Source organism: Coregonus clupeaformis, chromosome 39 (genome assembly GCF_020615455.1).
Source record: "Coregonus clupeaformis isolate EN_2021a chromosome 39, ASM2061545v1, whole genome shotgun sequence".
NCBI classification, from domain to species: domain Eukaryota; kingdom Metazoa; phylum Chordata; class Actinopteri; order Salmoniformes; family Salmonidae; genus Coregonus; species Coregonus clupeaformis.
The window spans coordinates 18,389,432-18,404,753 of NC_059230.1; the positions used below are offsets into that span (position 1 = coordinate 18,389,432).

General features: G+C 43.8%; 2 pseudogenes; one reads left to right on the top strand and one right to left on the bottom strand.

Moving 5' to 3' along the window:
- Window positions 1–1,847: 1,847 nt before the first annotated feature.
- LOC121554244 lies at window positions 1,848–10,775 on the top strand (annotated as a pseudogene).
- Window positions 10,776–14,591: 3,816 nt separating this feature from the next.
- Window positions 14,592–15,322, bottom strand: LOC121554243 (annotated as a pseudogene).

Genomic DNA, 15,322 nt, shown 5'->3' on the forward strand with positions numbered 1-15,322 from the left:
TAGAGAATCATAGAGTTCCCTAGTGGCCAAAAGGCAGCTTTAGAATGGACAACGCCATTAAGGGCTTCCACCATTTTAATGTAGTGAACTGGGTGGGACTTCCAGCTACAGTGGGGAAAAAAAGTATTTAGTCAGCCACCAATTGTGCAAGTTCTCCCACTTAAAAAGATGAGAGAGGCCTGTAATTTTCATCATAGGTACACGTCAACTATGACAGACAAAATGAGAAAAAAAATCCAGAAAATCACATTGTAGGATTTTTAATGAATCTATTTGCAAATTATGGTGGAAAATAAGTATTTGGTCAATAACAAAAGTTTCTCAATACTTTGTTATATACCCTTTGTTGGCAATGACACAGGTCAAATGTTTTCTGTAAGTCTTCACAAGGTTTTCACACACTGTTGCTGGTATTTTGAGTTGAGTTGAGTTTTTACCAAAAAGTTCTGTTTTGGTTTCATCTGACCATATGACATTCTCCCAATCCTCTTCTGGATCATCCAAATGCACTCTAGCAAACTTCAGACGGGCCTGGACATGTACTGGCTTAAGCAGGGGGACACGTCTGGCACTGCAGGATTTGAGTCCCTGGCGGCGTAGTGTGTTACTGATGGTAGGCTTTGTTACTTTGGTCCCAGCTCTCTGCAGGTCATTCACTAGGTCCCCCCGTGTGGTTCTGGGATTTTTGCTCACCGTTCTTGTGATCATTTTGACCCCACGGGGTGAGATCTTGCGTGGAGACCCAGATCGAGGGAGATTATCAGTGGTCTTGTATGTCTTCCATTTCCTAATAATTGCTCCCACAGTTGATTTCTTCAAACCAAGCTGCTTACCTATTGCAGATTCAGTCTTCCCAGCCTGGTGCAGGTCTACAATTTTGTTTCTGGTGTCCTTTGACAGCTCTTTGGTCTTGGCCATAGTGGAGTTTAGAGTGTGACTGTTTGAGGTTGTGGACAGGTGTCTTTTATACTGATAACAAGTTCAAACAGGTGCCATTAATACAGGTAACGAGTGGAGGACAGAGGAGCCTCTTAAAGAATAAGTTACAGGTCTGTGAGAGCCAGAAATCTTGCTTGTTTGTAGGTGACCAAATACTTATTTTCCACCATAATTTGCAAATAAATTCATTAAAAATCCTACAATGTGATATTCTGGAGAAAAAAAATCTCAATTTGTCTGTCATAGTTGACGTGTACCTATGATGAAAATTACAGGCCTCTCTCATCTTTTTAAGTGGGAGAACTTGCACAATTGGTGGCTGACTAAATACTTTTTTCCCCCACTGTATATTGGCTGAACCCTCCTGATGACCCTGTTGGAGTGTCCAAATGGGTCATCAGGAGGGTTCAGCCAATATAGCTGGAAGTCCCACCCAGTTCACTACATTAAAATGGTGGAAGCCCTTAATGGCGTTGTCCATTCTAAAGCTGCCTTTTGGCCACTAGGGAACTCTATCATTCTCTATGTCCTGAACCCATTACGGTGTTTTAGCTTAGGATCATGTTGCAGCAATATGTAGGAGGGCATGTGAGAAGTGTGCAGGAGGGCATGGGACAAAGGAATGTGTAGTATTGGTGGAAAAATATGTGTATTAACTGTAGTGCACAGGAGGTTGGTGGCACCTTAATTGGGGAGGACGGGCTCGTGGTAATGGCTGGAGCGGAATAGGTGGAATGGTATCAAACACATGGTTTCCATGTTTTTGATGCCATTCCATTTGCACCGTTCCAGACATTATTATGAGCCGTCCTCCCTTCAGCAGCCTCCACTGCTGTAGTGGTCCCCACCGGGGTCCAGTGAGAGAAAGACAGGTCGAGGCTGTCAGGGTCAGAGTAGTACATGGGGGCATGGCTCAGGTAGCTTAGTGGTTAAGAGCGTTGTGCCAGTAACCGAAAGGTCGCTGGTTCTAATCCCCGAGCCAACTAGGTGAAAAATATGTCGATGTGCCCTTGAGCAAGGCACTTAACCCTAATTGCTCTTGTAAGTCGCTCTGGATAAGAGCGTCTGCTAAATGACCATTTATTATTATTTACATAAGGTGTCGTATGCTGAGGCAGTGAAGAGAGTACTCGAGGAAGAGGGATCCTAAGAGGCTCCCTGTGAGTAGGCCAAGGCCAATACAGTGATACAAATAATGTGCTTCAGTAAGGTTCTCTTCTTAGAGTTCATAGCCATGGTTATCAACTGTACCGCAGAAATGGAAAGTAAATCACAGAAAATAGATATTGTGGTGGCAGCTGCAGAGAAGTACTTGGGTGTAAAAGATTTTTGCTTCCCTTTTCCTCTGTCCTTTTCCCCGTTTTTATATCACAAAGTGTAATGAACTTACATCACCAGTACAGTAGGTGGCAGTGTATGCACCTGTCAAATGGGTGAGATTTCACCTATACAAACTCAAAGGAGAAGTCACTTCCTTTATAGGCCTTGCAGTGAGTGGAGGAAGTCAAACCAGATAGAGAAGTTATTTGCTCTGATTCATGTGCAGACAAGACCTGCTTTATGAGGTGCTACAAACCCATGGCAGGATTAGACAGATGGGTATACAGATAAGATTGACTTGGGTCCCAGCCCATGTGGGGCTGGATGGGAACGAGGCAGTTGATGTACTGGCTAAACAAGCACTTAGTAGTGGGGATGTTGATGTTGTAGTTTCAATGTGCAAGGCAGAGGCAAAAAGCCTGATATATACAGTGATGGTGCAGAGATGGTAGGAGCAGTGGAATAGAGATAATAAGGGCAGGCATTTATTTCAAGTACAGAGAAAAGTTGGGGAGGGGAGGACGGCAGGAAGGGACAGAAGAGAGGAGGCTATTTTTACAAGATTAAGGGTGGGACACAGCCAGTTGAATAAGACATTACATGTGATAGGAAAGCATCCAACATGAAAGTGTGATTATTGCCAGGAAACAGAGACCGTGGAGCATGTATTGCTACAGTGTGGGAAGTATCAGAGGGAAAGAGAGAGGATGAGATCTAGTATGAGGGAGAAGGGGATACAGGAAATTAGTTTAAAGAGTATATTGAGTAGAACGTCATTAGTTAAATATTTTGTTATCTTTTTTAAGAGCAACGGGGCTGGCAGGTAGGATTTTGTTTCTCCTTGTCTCTGGCCCACACTCCAGTACAGTAGGTGGTGGTAATGCACCATAATGTTGGATGCCAACCGCCAATAAACCCCATTGAAGAAGAAGAAGCCACTTCCTTTACAACTCCCAGGAATGCGCACATAAAGGTAAGTACACATCTCAGCTACTGAAACACAAACCCAGTTAGCGAACAGCAACTCCCATACAAAGCACAACATCACAATTCTTAACAATACTAGGTGATCAGTCTAATAATGGACAAGAGATAGCTTAAATGTGTTGTTTGTTTCTTCTGTTCCAGCTTAATGTGGGCCAGCTGTGTGAACTTCCAACACTTTGCACATACGGTGCTCTGTTGCACATTACACACACCGGTGCTCAATAAACAATTAAACGTTACCTTTTATACATGTGATCATTTATAATCGATTGTGGCGGGCCGAGAAACGTCACAGAAAGCTATCTAATCAAATCAAATCAAATTGGCCACATGCGCCGAATACAACAGGTGCAGACATTACAGTGAAATGCTTACTTACAGCCCTTAACCAACAGTGCATTTATTTTTAATAAAAAAGTAGAATAAAACAACAAAAAAGTGTTGAGAAAAAAAGAACAGAAGTAAAATAAAATAACAGTAGGGAGGCTATATATACAGGGGGGTACCGGTGCAGAGTCAATGTGCGGGGGCACCGGCTAGTTGAGGTAGTTGATGTAATATGTACATGTGAGTAGAGTTAAAGTGACTATGCATAAATAATTAACAGAGTAGCAGTAGCGTAAAAAGATGGGGTGGGGGGGCAGTGCAAATAGTCCGGGTAGCCATGATTAGCTGTTCAGGAGTCTTATGGCTTGGGGGTAGAAGCTGTTGAGAAGTCTTTTAGACCTAGACTTGGCACTCCGGTACCGCTTGCCGTGCGGTAGCAGAGAGAACAGTCTATGACTAGGGTGGCTGGAGTCTTTGCCAATTTTTAGGGCCTTCCTCTGACACCGCCTGGTATAGAGGTCCTAGATGGCAGGAAGCTTGGCTCCAGTGATGTACTGGCCGTACGCACTACTCTCTGTAGTGCCTTGCGGTCGGAGGCCAAGCAGTTGCCATACCAGGCGGTGATGCAACCAGTCAGGATGCTCTCGATGGTGCAGCTGTAGAATTTTTTGAGGATCTGAGGACCCATGCCAAATCTTTTCAGTCTCCTGAGGGGGAATAGGCTTTGTCGTGCCCTCTTCACGACTGTCTTGGTGTGTTTGGACCATGATAGTTCGTTGGTCATGTGGACACCAAGGCACTTGAAGCTCTCAACCTGTTCCACTACAGCCCCGTCGATGAGAATGGGGGCGTGCTCAGTCCTCTTTTTTTTTTCCTGTAGACCACAATCATCTCCTTTGTCTTGGTCACGTTGAGGGAGAGGTTGTTGTCCTGGCACCACACGGCCAGGTCTCTGACCTCCTCCCTATAGGCTGTCTCATCGTTGTCGGTGATCAGTCCTACCACTGTTGTGTCGTCGGCAAACTTAATGATGGTGTTGGAGTCGTGCCTGGCCATGCAGTCATGGGTGAACAGGGAGTACAGGAGGGGACTGAGCACGCACCCCTGAGGGGCCCCCGTGTTGAGGATCAGTGTGGCAGATGTGTTGTTACCTACCCTTACCACCTGGGGGCGGCCCGTCAGGAAGTCCAGGATCCAGTTGCAGAGACAGGTGTTTAGTCCCAGGATCCTTAGCTTAGTGATGAGCTTTGAGGGCACTATGGTGTTGAATGCTGAGCTGTAGTCAAAACTGTTCGCTGCTCTGGCACCCCAATGGTGGAACAAGCTCCCTCACGTCGCCAGGACAGCGGAGTCACTCACCACCTTCCGGAGACATTTGAAACCCCACCTCTTTAAGGAATACCTGGGATAGGATAAAGTAATCCTTCTACCCCCCCCCCAAAAAAAAATGGAAAAAAAAATTACAAAAAAAAAATAAAAAATTGTAAAGTGGTTATCCCACTGGCTATAGGGTGAATGCACCAATTTGTAAGTCGCTCTGGATAAGAGCGTCTGCTAAATGACGTAAATGAAATGTAAATGTAAATGTAGTCAATAAATAGCATTCTCACGTAGGTGTTCCTCTTGTCCTGGTGGGAAAGGGCAGTGTGGAGTGCAATAGAGATTGCATCATCTGTGGATCTGTTGGGGCGGTATGCAAATTGGAGTGGGTCTAGGGTTTCTGGGATAATGGTGTTGATGTAAGCCATGACCAGCCTTTCAAAGCACTTCATGGCTACAGACGTCAGTGCTACTGGTCGATAGTCATTTAGGCAGGTTATCCTTGGCCACGGTGACTATGGTGGTCTGCTTGTAATAGAACACAGACGGTTTTCTTTAATGGAAGCTTCTCTAACGTAAAACATGTCAAGTGTGGTGTTCCCCAAGGGAGCTGGTCCTTTATTGTTTTCTATTTTTACTTATGATCTACCACTAGCCTAAAACAAAGCCTGTGTCTATGTACGCAGATGATTGGTATGGCAACTGCTCGGCATCCGACCGTAAGGCTCTACAGAGGGTAGTGCGTACATCACTGGTGCCAAGCTCCCTGCCATCCAGGACCTATATACTAGGCGATGTCAGAGGAAGGCCCAGAAAAATTGTCAAAGACTCCAGTCACTCAAGTCATAGACTGTTCTCTCTGCTACCGCACGGCAAGCGATACCGGAGCGCCAAGTCTAGGTCCAAAAGGCTTCTTAACAGCTTCTACCCCCAAGCCATATGACTGCTGAACAATTAATCAAATGGCCACCCAGACTATTTACATTAACACCCCCCCTTTGTTTTTACACTGCAGCTACTCGCTGTTTATTATCTATGCATAGTCACTTTACTCGACTAACCTGTACCCCCGCACATTGACTCGGTACCGATACCCCCTGTATATAGCCTCGTTATTTTTATTTTATTGTTACTTTTTATTTAATTTAATTTTTTACTTTAGTTTATTTAGTAAATATTTTCTTAACTATTTTTTAAAACTGCATTGTTGGTTAAGGGCTTGTAAGCATTTCACGGTAAGGTCTACACCTGTTGTATTCAGCGCATGTGACAAATAAGATTTGATTTGATTCAACATTATACATGTCAGCACCCACAACTAGTGAACTCACTGCAACCCTAAACAACCCCATGTCCATTATTTTATTATGCATGCACACAGCAGGCCCACCGTCGTGTGGGAGACGCATCTCCAAGGCTTCCTTCGGTTCCATTTTCACACTGACACATAAAGTCACACACACACAAACTGTAGCTGATAGCACAGTTCTCCCACGCAGCACACAGGTAGGCCGCTCCATCCATTAGGGCATCCAGCCGATCAAAAAGCTGAATCCTCCTTCCTACGCGAGAGCGCCCCCATGCAGCCACGCATGTAGAATCGTTGTAGTTAGTCGCATCCATCTTTTAGAAGCCAAGGCTCAGGCCCTCATTGAGTGGAGGAAGAAGCACCATTCCCGTTACGTCCACAAAGCAAAAATAAATGTCCAAGATGTGTAAAAGTCAGGGTAAAAATTATTAATGACGTTTCAGACAAGTGGACATTCTAGTACTCACTGTTCGTATGCCCGACAGTTAACAGTGAGGGAGATGGTGGTTGTCTGTCATGAATAAAGTCACGTCTCGTAGAGCTCCTGTATGCTGCCTCTGTCTGGTCTTAACTTTCATTATAGTTGACGTTCCACTCTTCAAACCCTCCAAACGGCGTGATACATTATTCCAACTTGGAAAATTGTTCGAGGTGCAGTATAGTGTCCATTTGTCAGGCTGTTTGTTAGCTTCGTTCAGTTCAAGGGTTGCGAACGAAAAATTATGTAGACACGGCCAAATGTGCAGAGTTTACCCACACAACATGTTTAGGCGATACGCATGCTCAAAATATTAAATCGGCTCAATGCAACGAATGAAGCTACTTCAAGCTAGGCAATGCAGCGACGCCCATGCTGACCCTGTCCATTAACAGTGACTGGAGTGAGGAGTGGCCGCACGCGTCAACGATTTGAATGGATTGAAAGGAAGGCATGAAGATCCTAGTGCCTTTCCTGAGGTTTTGATGCAGTTTTAGCAAATTGTACGATTTTGAGCATAAAAACCTACAGAATCATTGAGAAAAAACATTAGATAACAAAGTATTATTATTTTGTATTTGGCTTTTCATAAGCATTTTTTTTTATTATGGAGGAATTGTCTAAGATCCCTGTGTTCCCCAATCCCATAAAACATTTTAGAAAATGCTCAGTGTCGTTATCCTCGCAAAGGGAGTATTGAAAACAGGGGATCCCATAATTTTGACCCCTATCTTTTTTAAAAGATTTTTTGATATTACTTGTTAAACAAAATCTCTTTCTCTAAGCAATTGTATTAGTATAAAATAATTGTTCTATTTGTTTGAGCATACAATATAGCTCAGTATTTGTGTTATGTACTTTATACAATCTTTTTTGCTAACCTTTATTAAGGGATCCATTAATTCCGGACCCCACTGTATGTGACAGCTGATACTGTATGTACTGTGCCTTCAGAAAGTATTCACACCCGTTGACTTTTTCCACATTTGTGTTACAGCCTGAATTTAAAATGGATTACATTTAGATTTTTTGTCACTGGCCTGTTTCAGTGGAGGAAGGTAGTGGAGGGACGGTGAGAGCGCTGAGACTGACCGTCAGATGGAGACACCATCAGTCCAGTAAAATAAATAAAAGCAAAATCAATTTATGCTCACTCAGCTGTGGCTCACAAGTAATACAACAGCTGGTGTTGTGTAACAGTATACCGGTGTGATCATATACCTCAAAATGGTCTGAGAAGAACAACTTTGGCATGGCAAGTCATAGCCAATATGCGGTGATAATGTGTTGGACCTATAGCCTAGTGCACAAACGTAATTTCTACAGAACTGTTTTTAATAGGTTAATGTTGCATAGGCTTACGTTTGTTAAAATAATTTCATGTAAAAAACAACAACATCTGAGCGGTAGATCTCGGCTTGCATTTTGACTCAGAAAGTAATCTTGACTGAGACCACTGCAGTAAAGGTTGTTCTGTATGTAACATTAGTTATCCAAATTTAACATAGATACTACTGTTTAGGGACCCTACGTTTATTTGTATATTTGGCAGTATACAGCATTGGGTAAGGGACAGTGGTATTCTCTGTGTTTGTCTCTTGCAGTGGTGAACCCAGGGGCACCCTCTAGTTCTGTCTCTGTGAAGCCCCAGCCCTACTACAACAGCCCCCTGCCAAGCCAGCTGTTCCAAACCCAGCCCAAAGCAGAGGCCTCCTCCTCCACCGCATTAGAGACCTGGAAGTTCCTCAGTAGCCTGACCCTGGACTCCCAGCCCAAAGCCACGGCCAGCTTCACCACCAACCCTCAGGGTCAGGGCTCTGCAGCCACTGCCTCCTCCTCCTCCTCCTCCTCCTCCTCACAGGCCTTCCCTACCGTTAACCTGTCAGACCTCCACGGCTTCACCTTCCCCACCTTTGCTAGTCCCCAGAAGCCAGTGAGCGCAGCCGTTAACCCAGGGCCCACCTCTACCTTCGGGGTCCAAGGTTCCCACTTCAGGGTGGAGGCCTCCATGCTGGATGAGGAGCTATCCGAGTTCCCCAGCTTTTCCGAGGCACACTCGTCAGGGACTCTAGATAGCATAAACATCGACGACTTCCAGGTTATGCTTGGTCAGAGTTGTCTGGCTGGAGAGGGGTCAAAGAGCCTGCCACTTACCCTCCACTAACACTGTGGCCAACAACGCAGCCCAGGACCAAGCAGACCCAGCAAACCACCACAACATCAGCTGTGGCGGCAGAACCTGGATTAACTACCCCAACAGCATTGTCAACCTGCTCCAGAGCAAGGGCATGATGGACAGTTCCCCCGGCAACGCCAGCCGGCCGTCCTTGACGACCTGGACGTCTTCAGCTCCATGTACGAAGACTGTCTCATGTCCATCCTGAACAGTGGCAATCAGACTGGTTTTGTGTCCAGAAATCAGAACTAAGAGACAACCGTGTGATTTGACTGACATGTTTACTGATATAATGCCCCTGGCAGACTACTTTTATCTGTTCCCTCGCCCTTGAGACCTTGGGCCCCTCCAACTCAACTTCCCTTTGTACTTGCTATTCTAAAGGGCTACAAAGGAGAATAATTTGAAGGCTGGCAGAAAGAGAGTCAGAAGGTGGTGCTTTCTGCTCTCTTCTCTATGTGGATTGTGGACATGCTTATTAGGACAGATGCAGAACCCTGCCTGTACACAATGAACAGAGTGAATAGAAGGAAGAGCTACAGGGAAGTTCTGTATCTGCCAGTTTGTGGGCAATCGCAAGACCCGAGGATGAACTGTATGACCTGAAGCGTCCCTCTTCGTCAACCCCTAAAGATACACCCTCACTGGGTTGTGTATAAACCCAGGTTTGTTTCTAGTCTCCAAAGGCAGTGGTATTCACTTCTGTTCCCACAGAGCTTCAGGGTTCATATGTGTTTACTTGAATCATTATCAACGTATGCACTGGACAGTCCAGGTGTGGAGAAATTGATGAGCCAACAGACCAGGAGTTTATATCACTGGTTAGTGTACCAAAGCGTCTGTCTCCTGTCCACCTTTCTGCTCATTGGTCATTTTCGTGGCCAGAAAGGAGATAATTAGCTCCTTGGACCAAGCCTTTGAACCTGCCAACCAATCAATTGATCACAAAATGTGACCATTATTCTATTATGGGGAGTAGGGTGAAGTTGCCCCTAGACACTGATCTTGGGTCAGTTTTGCATTTACCCCGCTCATGGTTAAGGTTGGATTGGGGCAAGGGAAGCTGATCCTAGATCTGTACCTAGGGAAAACATTAACAGACCACTTTCCCAAACTGACCTTCTACTAAAATACTTATGTTGATGATTGCACCTAATTCACTCGACATCCACAATGTCTATCAAGGCCTTTTGGGATGGCCCTTGGTTTTTCTCCAAATAAGAATATAAATGAAATCATCATCTTTTATATTGTGCTTTTTTGTGTACTATTTTCTGTTGGATTCCTTGAAGAGATTATCAGAAGATTCAGATTTTGACAAGAAATCGGGTCATAATATTGTCGACCTTGGCTTTCACAGCTGAGACTGTCTGGTGTTTGTGAATGGGCAAATATTTCTTAAAAAGGGAATCATTTTTGTAAACATAAAATAAGTTCCCAATTTTCTAACAACCAATGGAAAGCCTTACTTGTTGGTCCGTCTATTTGTAGATGAGTTGTGCAGATGTCTATGCATTATGGCCATTCAAAATGACAATCTGAATAGTTTATTACTGGCTGTGAGGTATACTAAAGTAGTGGAATATGACCAAATACTGTAAAGCAAGACAAGAATACATTGTCATTTCAATGTGCATAAGCCTTAGGTGATGATATATACGTGAAAAATACAGTACTCACCTTGGTGACAGATATCTTAATGTTATGTACAGTTTTACTATGTCAACATCTGTAAGTATAACTTGTCGTTTTAATTTTCAATACATCTTTGGAACAGGAAGTATATTGTTGGTTATAAATGTAGCAGACTCATTCTATATCATGTTAGTAGTTTTGACTCAGTATCTAACATTTCTGTGCATCACTATTTTATTTATGCTAATTCACAGTGTGGTTTGCTTTATATTATTTCACTTCAGCTGCAGAATAATAAATTTACATTTTACATTTTAGTCATTTAGCAGACACTCTTGTCCAGAGCGACTTACAGTTAGTGAGTGCATACATTATTTATTTGATTTTTTTCATACTGGCCCCCCGTGGGAAACGAACCCACAACCCTGGCGTTGCAAACGCCATGCTCTACCAACTGAGCTACATCCCTGCCGGCCATTCCCTCCCCTAGCCTGGACGATGCTGGGCCAATTGTGCGCCGCTCCATGGGTCTCCCGGTCGCGGTCGGCTACGACAGAGCCTGGATGAAGACATGTTTAAAACCTACCTGGGCCGCTCCATGAAATGAGTGCCTTTTACGTCCCTTTGATATTTTAAGTAGAAATTGTGCGCAAATATTAAATGAAATGCCCTTTAATATAGACCACATGGAAAATTCAATAAATCTGACATTTTGACATGTCCCTCTGTGCATCCTCTGGGAAGAATTTAACCCACTTAACCCCAACATTTAGTTCTCACCATCATTTTAAACCCTGGTTATTTTGTTTCTTTGACAAAGTCAATATGTATTCAACCCCTTTGTAATGAGCTGCTTAAATAAGTTCAGGAGTAAAAATGTGCTTAACAAGTCACATAATAAGTTTGCAATAATAGAGGTTAACATAATTTTTGAATGACTACCTCATCTCTGTACCCCACACATACAATTATATACAGTATAAGGTTACTCAGTCGAGCAGTGAATTTCAAACACAGATTCGACCACAAAGACCAGGAAGGTTTTCCAATGCCTCGCAAGGAAGGGCAACTATTGGTAGATGGGTAAAAATAAAAAAAGCAGACATTGAATATCCCTTTGAGCATGGTGAAGTTATTAATTACACTTTTGGTGGTGTATCAGTACACCTAGTCACTACAAAGATACAGGCGTCCTTCCTAACTCAGTTGCTGAACAGGAAGGAAACCGCTCAGGGATTTCATCATGAGGCCAATGGTGACTTTAAAACAGTTTAATGGCTGTGATAGGAGAAAACTGAGGATGGATCAACAACATTGTAGTAACTCCACAATACTAACCTAAATGACAGAGTGAAAAGAAGGAAGCCTGTACACAATACAAATATTCCAAAACATGCGTCCTGTTTGCAATAAGGCAATAAAGTAAAGCTGAAAAAAATGTGGCAAAGAAATTAACTTTAAGTCCTGAATACAAAGCGTTAAATTTGGGCAAATCCAACACAACACTGAGTACAACTCTTCATATTTTCAAGCATGGTGGTGGCTGCATCGTGTTATGGGTATGCTTGTCATCGGCAAGGACTAGGTCATTTTTAAAAATAAAAATAAATGGAATAGAGCTACGCACAGGCAAAATCCTAGAGGAAAACCTGGTTCAGTCTCCTTTCCAACAACTGGGAGACAAATTCACCTTTCAGCAGGACAATAACCTAAAACACAAGGCCAGATATACACTGGAGTTGCTTACCAAGACAACATTGAATGTTCGTGAGTGGCCTAGTAACAGTTTTGACTTAAATTGGCTTGAATATCTACGGCAAGACTTGAAAATGGCTGTCTAGCAATGATGAACAACCAACTTGACAGAGCTTCAATATTTTTTTAAATAATGTGATAATATTGTACAATCCAGGTGTGCAAAGCTCTTAGAGACTTACCCAGAAAGACTCACAGCTGTAATCGATGCCAAAGGTGATTCTAACAAGTATAGACTCAGGGGTGTGAATACTAATGTAAATGAGATACAGTATTTCTGTATTTAATTAGAAAAAATGTCTAGAAACATGTTTTCACTTTGTCAAAAATCTATTTAATCCATTTTGAAATCAGGCTTTAACACAACAAAATGTGTAATAAGTCAAGGGGTATGAATACTTTCTGAAGGAAATGTTTTACCAATAAAAATTTTTTTGTGAAGCTTGTATTCAACTGCCCCTCCTTGTTGCACACAAGCTTCCATTTCCCCTGTCACAAGGGGATTTATGGATGATTTAAGATGAAGTTGTCAACCCTGTTACTTTACTATATATATATTTTGAGATGGGAAAACATTATTTTGATTAAGTTGAACATGTGCTCTTTATGATGTTAAAATAAGTTGATAACTTTGTTTCACCAAGTTACACTACTCAAAAGGTACCTAATCGGTGGAAGGACCCAACTCTGTACTTAGTCAATGCTGCCTTACTAAAAACTGACAATTGTATAATATTTTGTGGACAAGTATATACAGGAAATAAATGAAATGAATTGAAAACTAAGTGTGATAAGTGATTGTACAATGTGTAGCCTACTTTACTTCCCACAATGTCACTCAATACAGTATAACTGACAATACAACTAATTAGAGGTGTTTAAAATACACTACATATACAAAAGTATGTGGACACCCTTTCAAATGAGTGGATTCGGCTATTTCAGCCACACCTGTTGGTATAAAATTGAGCACACAGCCATGCAATCTCCGTAGACAAACATTGACAGTAGAATGGCCTTACTGAAGAGCTCAGTGTCTTTCAACGTGGCTCTGTCATAGGATGCCACCTATCCAACAAGACAGTTCGTCAAATTTCTGCCCTGCTAGAGCTGCCCCGGTCAACTGTAAGTGCTGTTATTGTGAAGTGGAAACGTCTAGGAGCAACAACGGCTCAGCTGCGAAGTGGTAGGCCACACAAGCTCACAGAACGGGAGTGCTGAAGCACGTATTGAGTAAAAATCGTCTGTCCTCGGTTGCAACACTCACTACCGAGTTCCATACTGCCTCTGGAAGCAACATCAGCACAATAACTGTTAGTCGGGAGCTTCATGAAATGGGTTTCCATGAGTGAGCAGCCGCACACAAGCCTAAGATCACCATACACAATGCAGAGCGTCGGCTAGAGTGGTGTAAAGCTCGCCGTCATTGAACTCTGGAGCAGTGGAAACACGTTCTCTGGAGTGATGAATCCCGCTTCACCATCTGGCTGTCCAACTGACAAATCTGGGTTTGGCAGATACCAGGTTTACGCTACCTGCCCCAATGCATAGGGCCAACTGTAAAGTTTGGTGGAAGAGGGATAATGGTCTGGGGCTGTTTTTCATGGTTCGGGGTAGGCCCCTCAGTTCCAGTGAAGGGAAATCTTAACGCTACAGCAGACAATGACATTCTAGACAATTCTGTGCTTCCGACTTTGTGGCAACAGTTTGGGGAAGGCCCTTTCCTGTTTCAGCATGACAATGCCCCCATGCACGAAGCGAGGTCCATACAGAAATGGTTTGTCGAGATCGGTGTGGAAGAACTTGACTGGCCTGCACAGAGCCCTGACCTCAACCCCATCGAACACCTTTGGGATGAATTGGAACACAGACTGCGAGCCAGGCCTAATTGCCCAACATCAGTGCCCGACCTCACTAATGCTCTTGTAGCTGAATGGAAGCAAGTCCCCGCAGCAATGTTTCAACATCTAGTGAAAAGCATTTATAGGCTGTTATAGCAGCAAAGGGGGACCAACTCCATATTAATGCCCATGATTTTGCAATGAGATGTTCGAAGAGCTGGTGTCCTCATACAATTGGTCATGTAGTGTAATTACAGAAGAAGTAAACTTAAAATACATGTATTTCTCTTGAAGTAGACCTAACAAAACATAATTAGCTTTTATGGTAGACAATAGAATCTGAATCTTGAAGCACCCTCCAATGATATGATCAGAAATTATTTTCAGCACGATGAAACAAGCATGCTTCGAGACATAGGAAGAACTCAAGGAACAATTAAACCCCATATATGGGGAATTTACGAACCGACCCCAAGTCAGAAGTACTATACTGTGTAACGTAGCCTAACACGTGGCATGTATCCAACTGTCTGCTGCTAAGTGCTTGTTTAGAAATAGTAAACTATACTCCCACTCTCCTTCCTTTGCGACCTCCAGATTGGTGACTTTGTTGATGATGTGGGAGCGTCAGGGCACACACTCCAGGCCGAATTTACTCGCATAGATGGTAGGGCAGAGCTTGCAGCGGTAGATGCATCCTGCTTGAAAGACAGCGGACGTGGCCCGGGTGACTGCGTCCAGCCTCATCACCTCGTTTTCGTCCATTAAGTCCTTGTTATAGGAACAGATGACGTGCTTGCTGTCAGACTTGGGGTCACATGGGCTCACCTTGGTCAGGGAGATCTTCCCTTCCAGGGCTGCTCTGGGCACACACTCCCAGGCATGGTCCACCTTGAAGCCTGAGTCCAGGTGCATCAGTCACTTCCCGGTGAGCACCCCGTGGTTCAGTGCCAGTTCCTTCACAGTCTGGAAGGTGACAGGTCTCCCGCTGTCCAACAGCCTCTCCCAGCTCTCCTGTAGTCCAGTGATGTCCCCAGTGGCAGGACAGTTGTCCTGTTGGTCTCCAGCCAGCCGTCAAACTCTGCTCTGGGTGTTATGTGGGAGTCAAATACGATCCAGGGGTCCATGTCTGCAGCCATGGCCACTGCTGCATAGCTCTCGGCGTAGAGTGGCTCTGGGTTCTCCACCTCTGTCCCCTTCCCTGTGACATCTTCCTCCACCTGAACCTCCTCCAT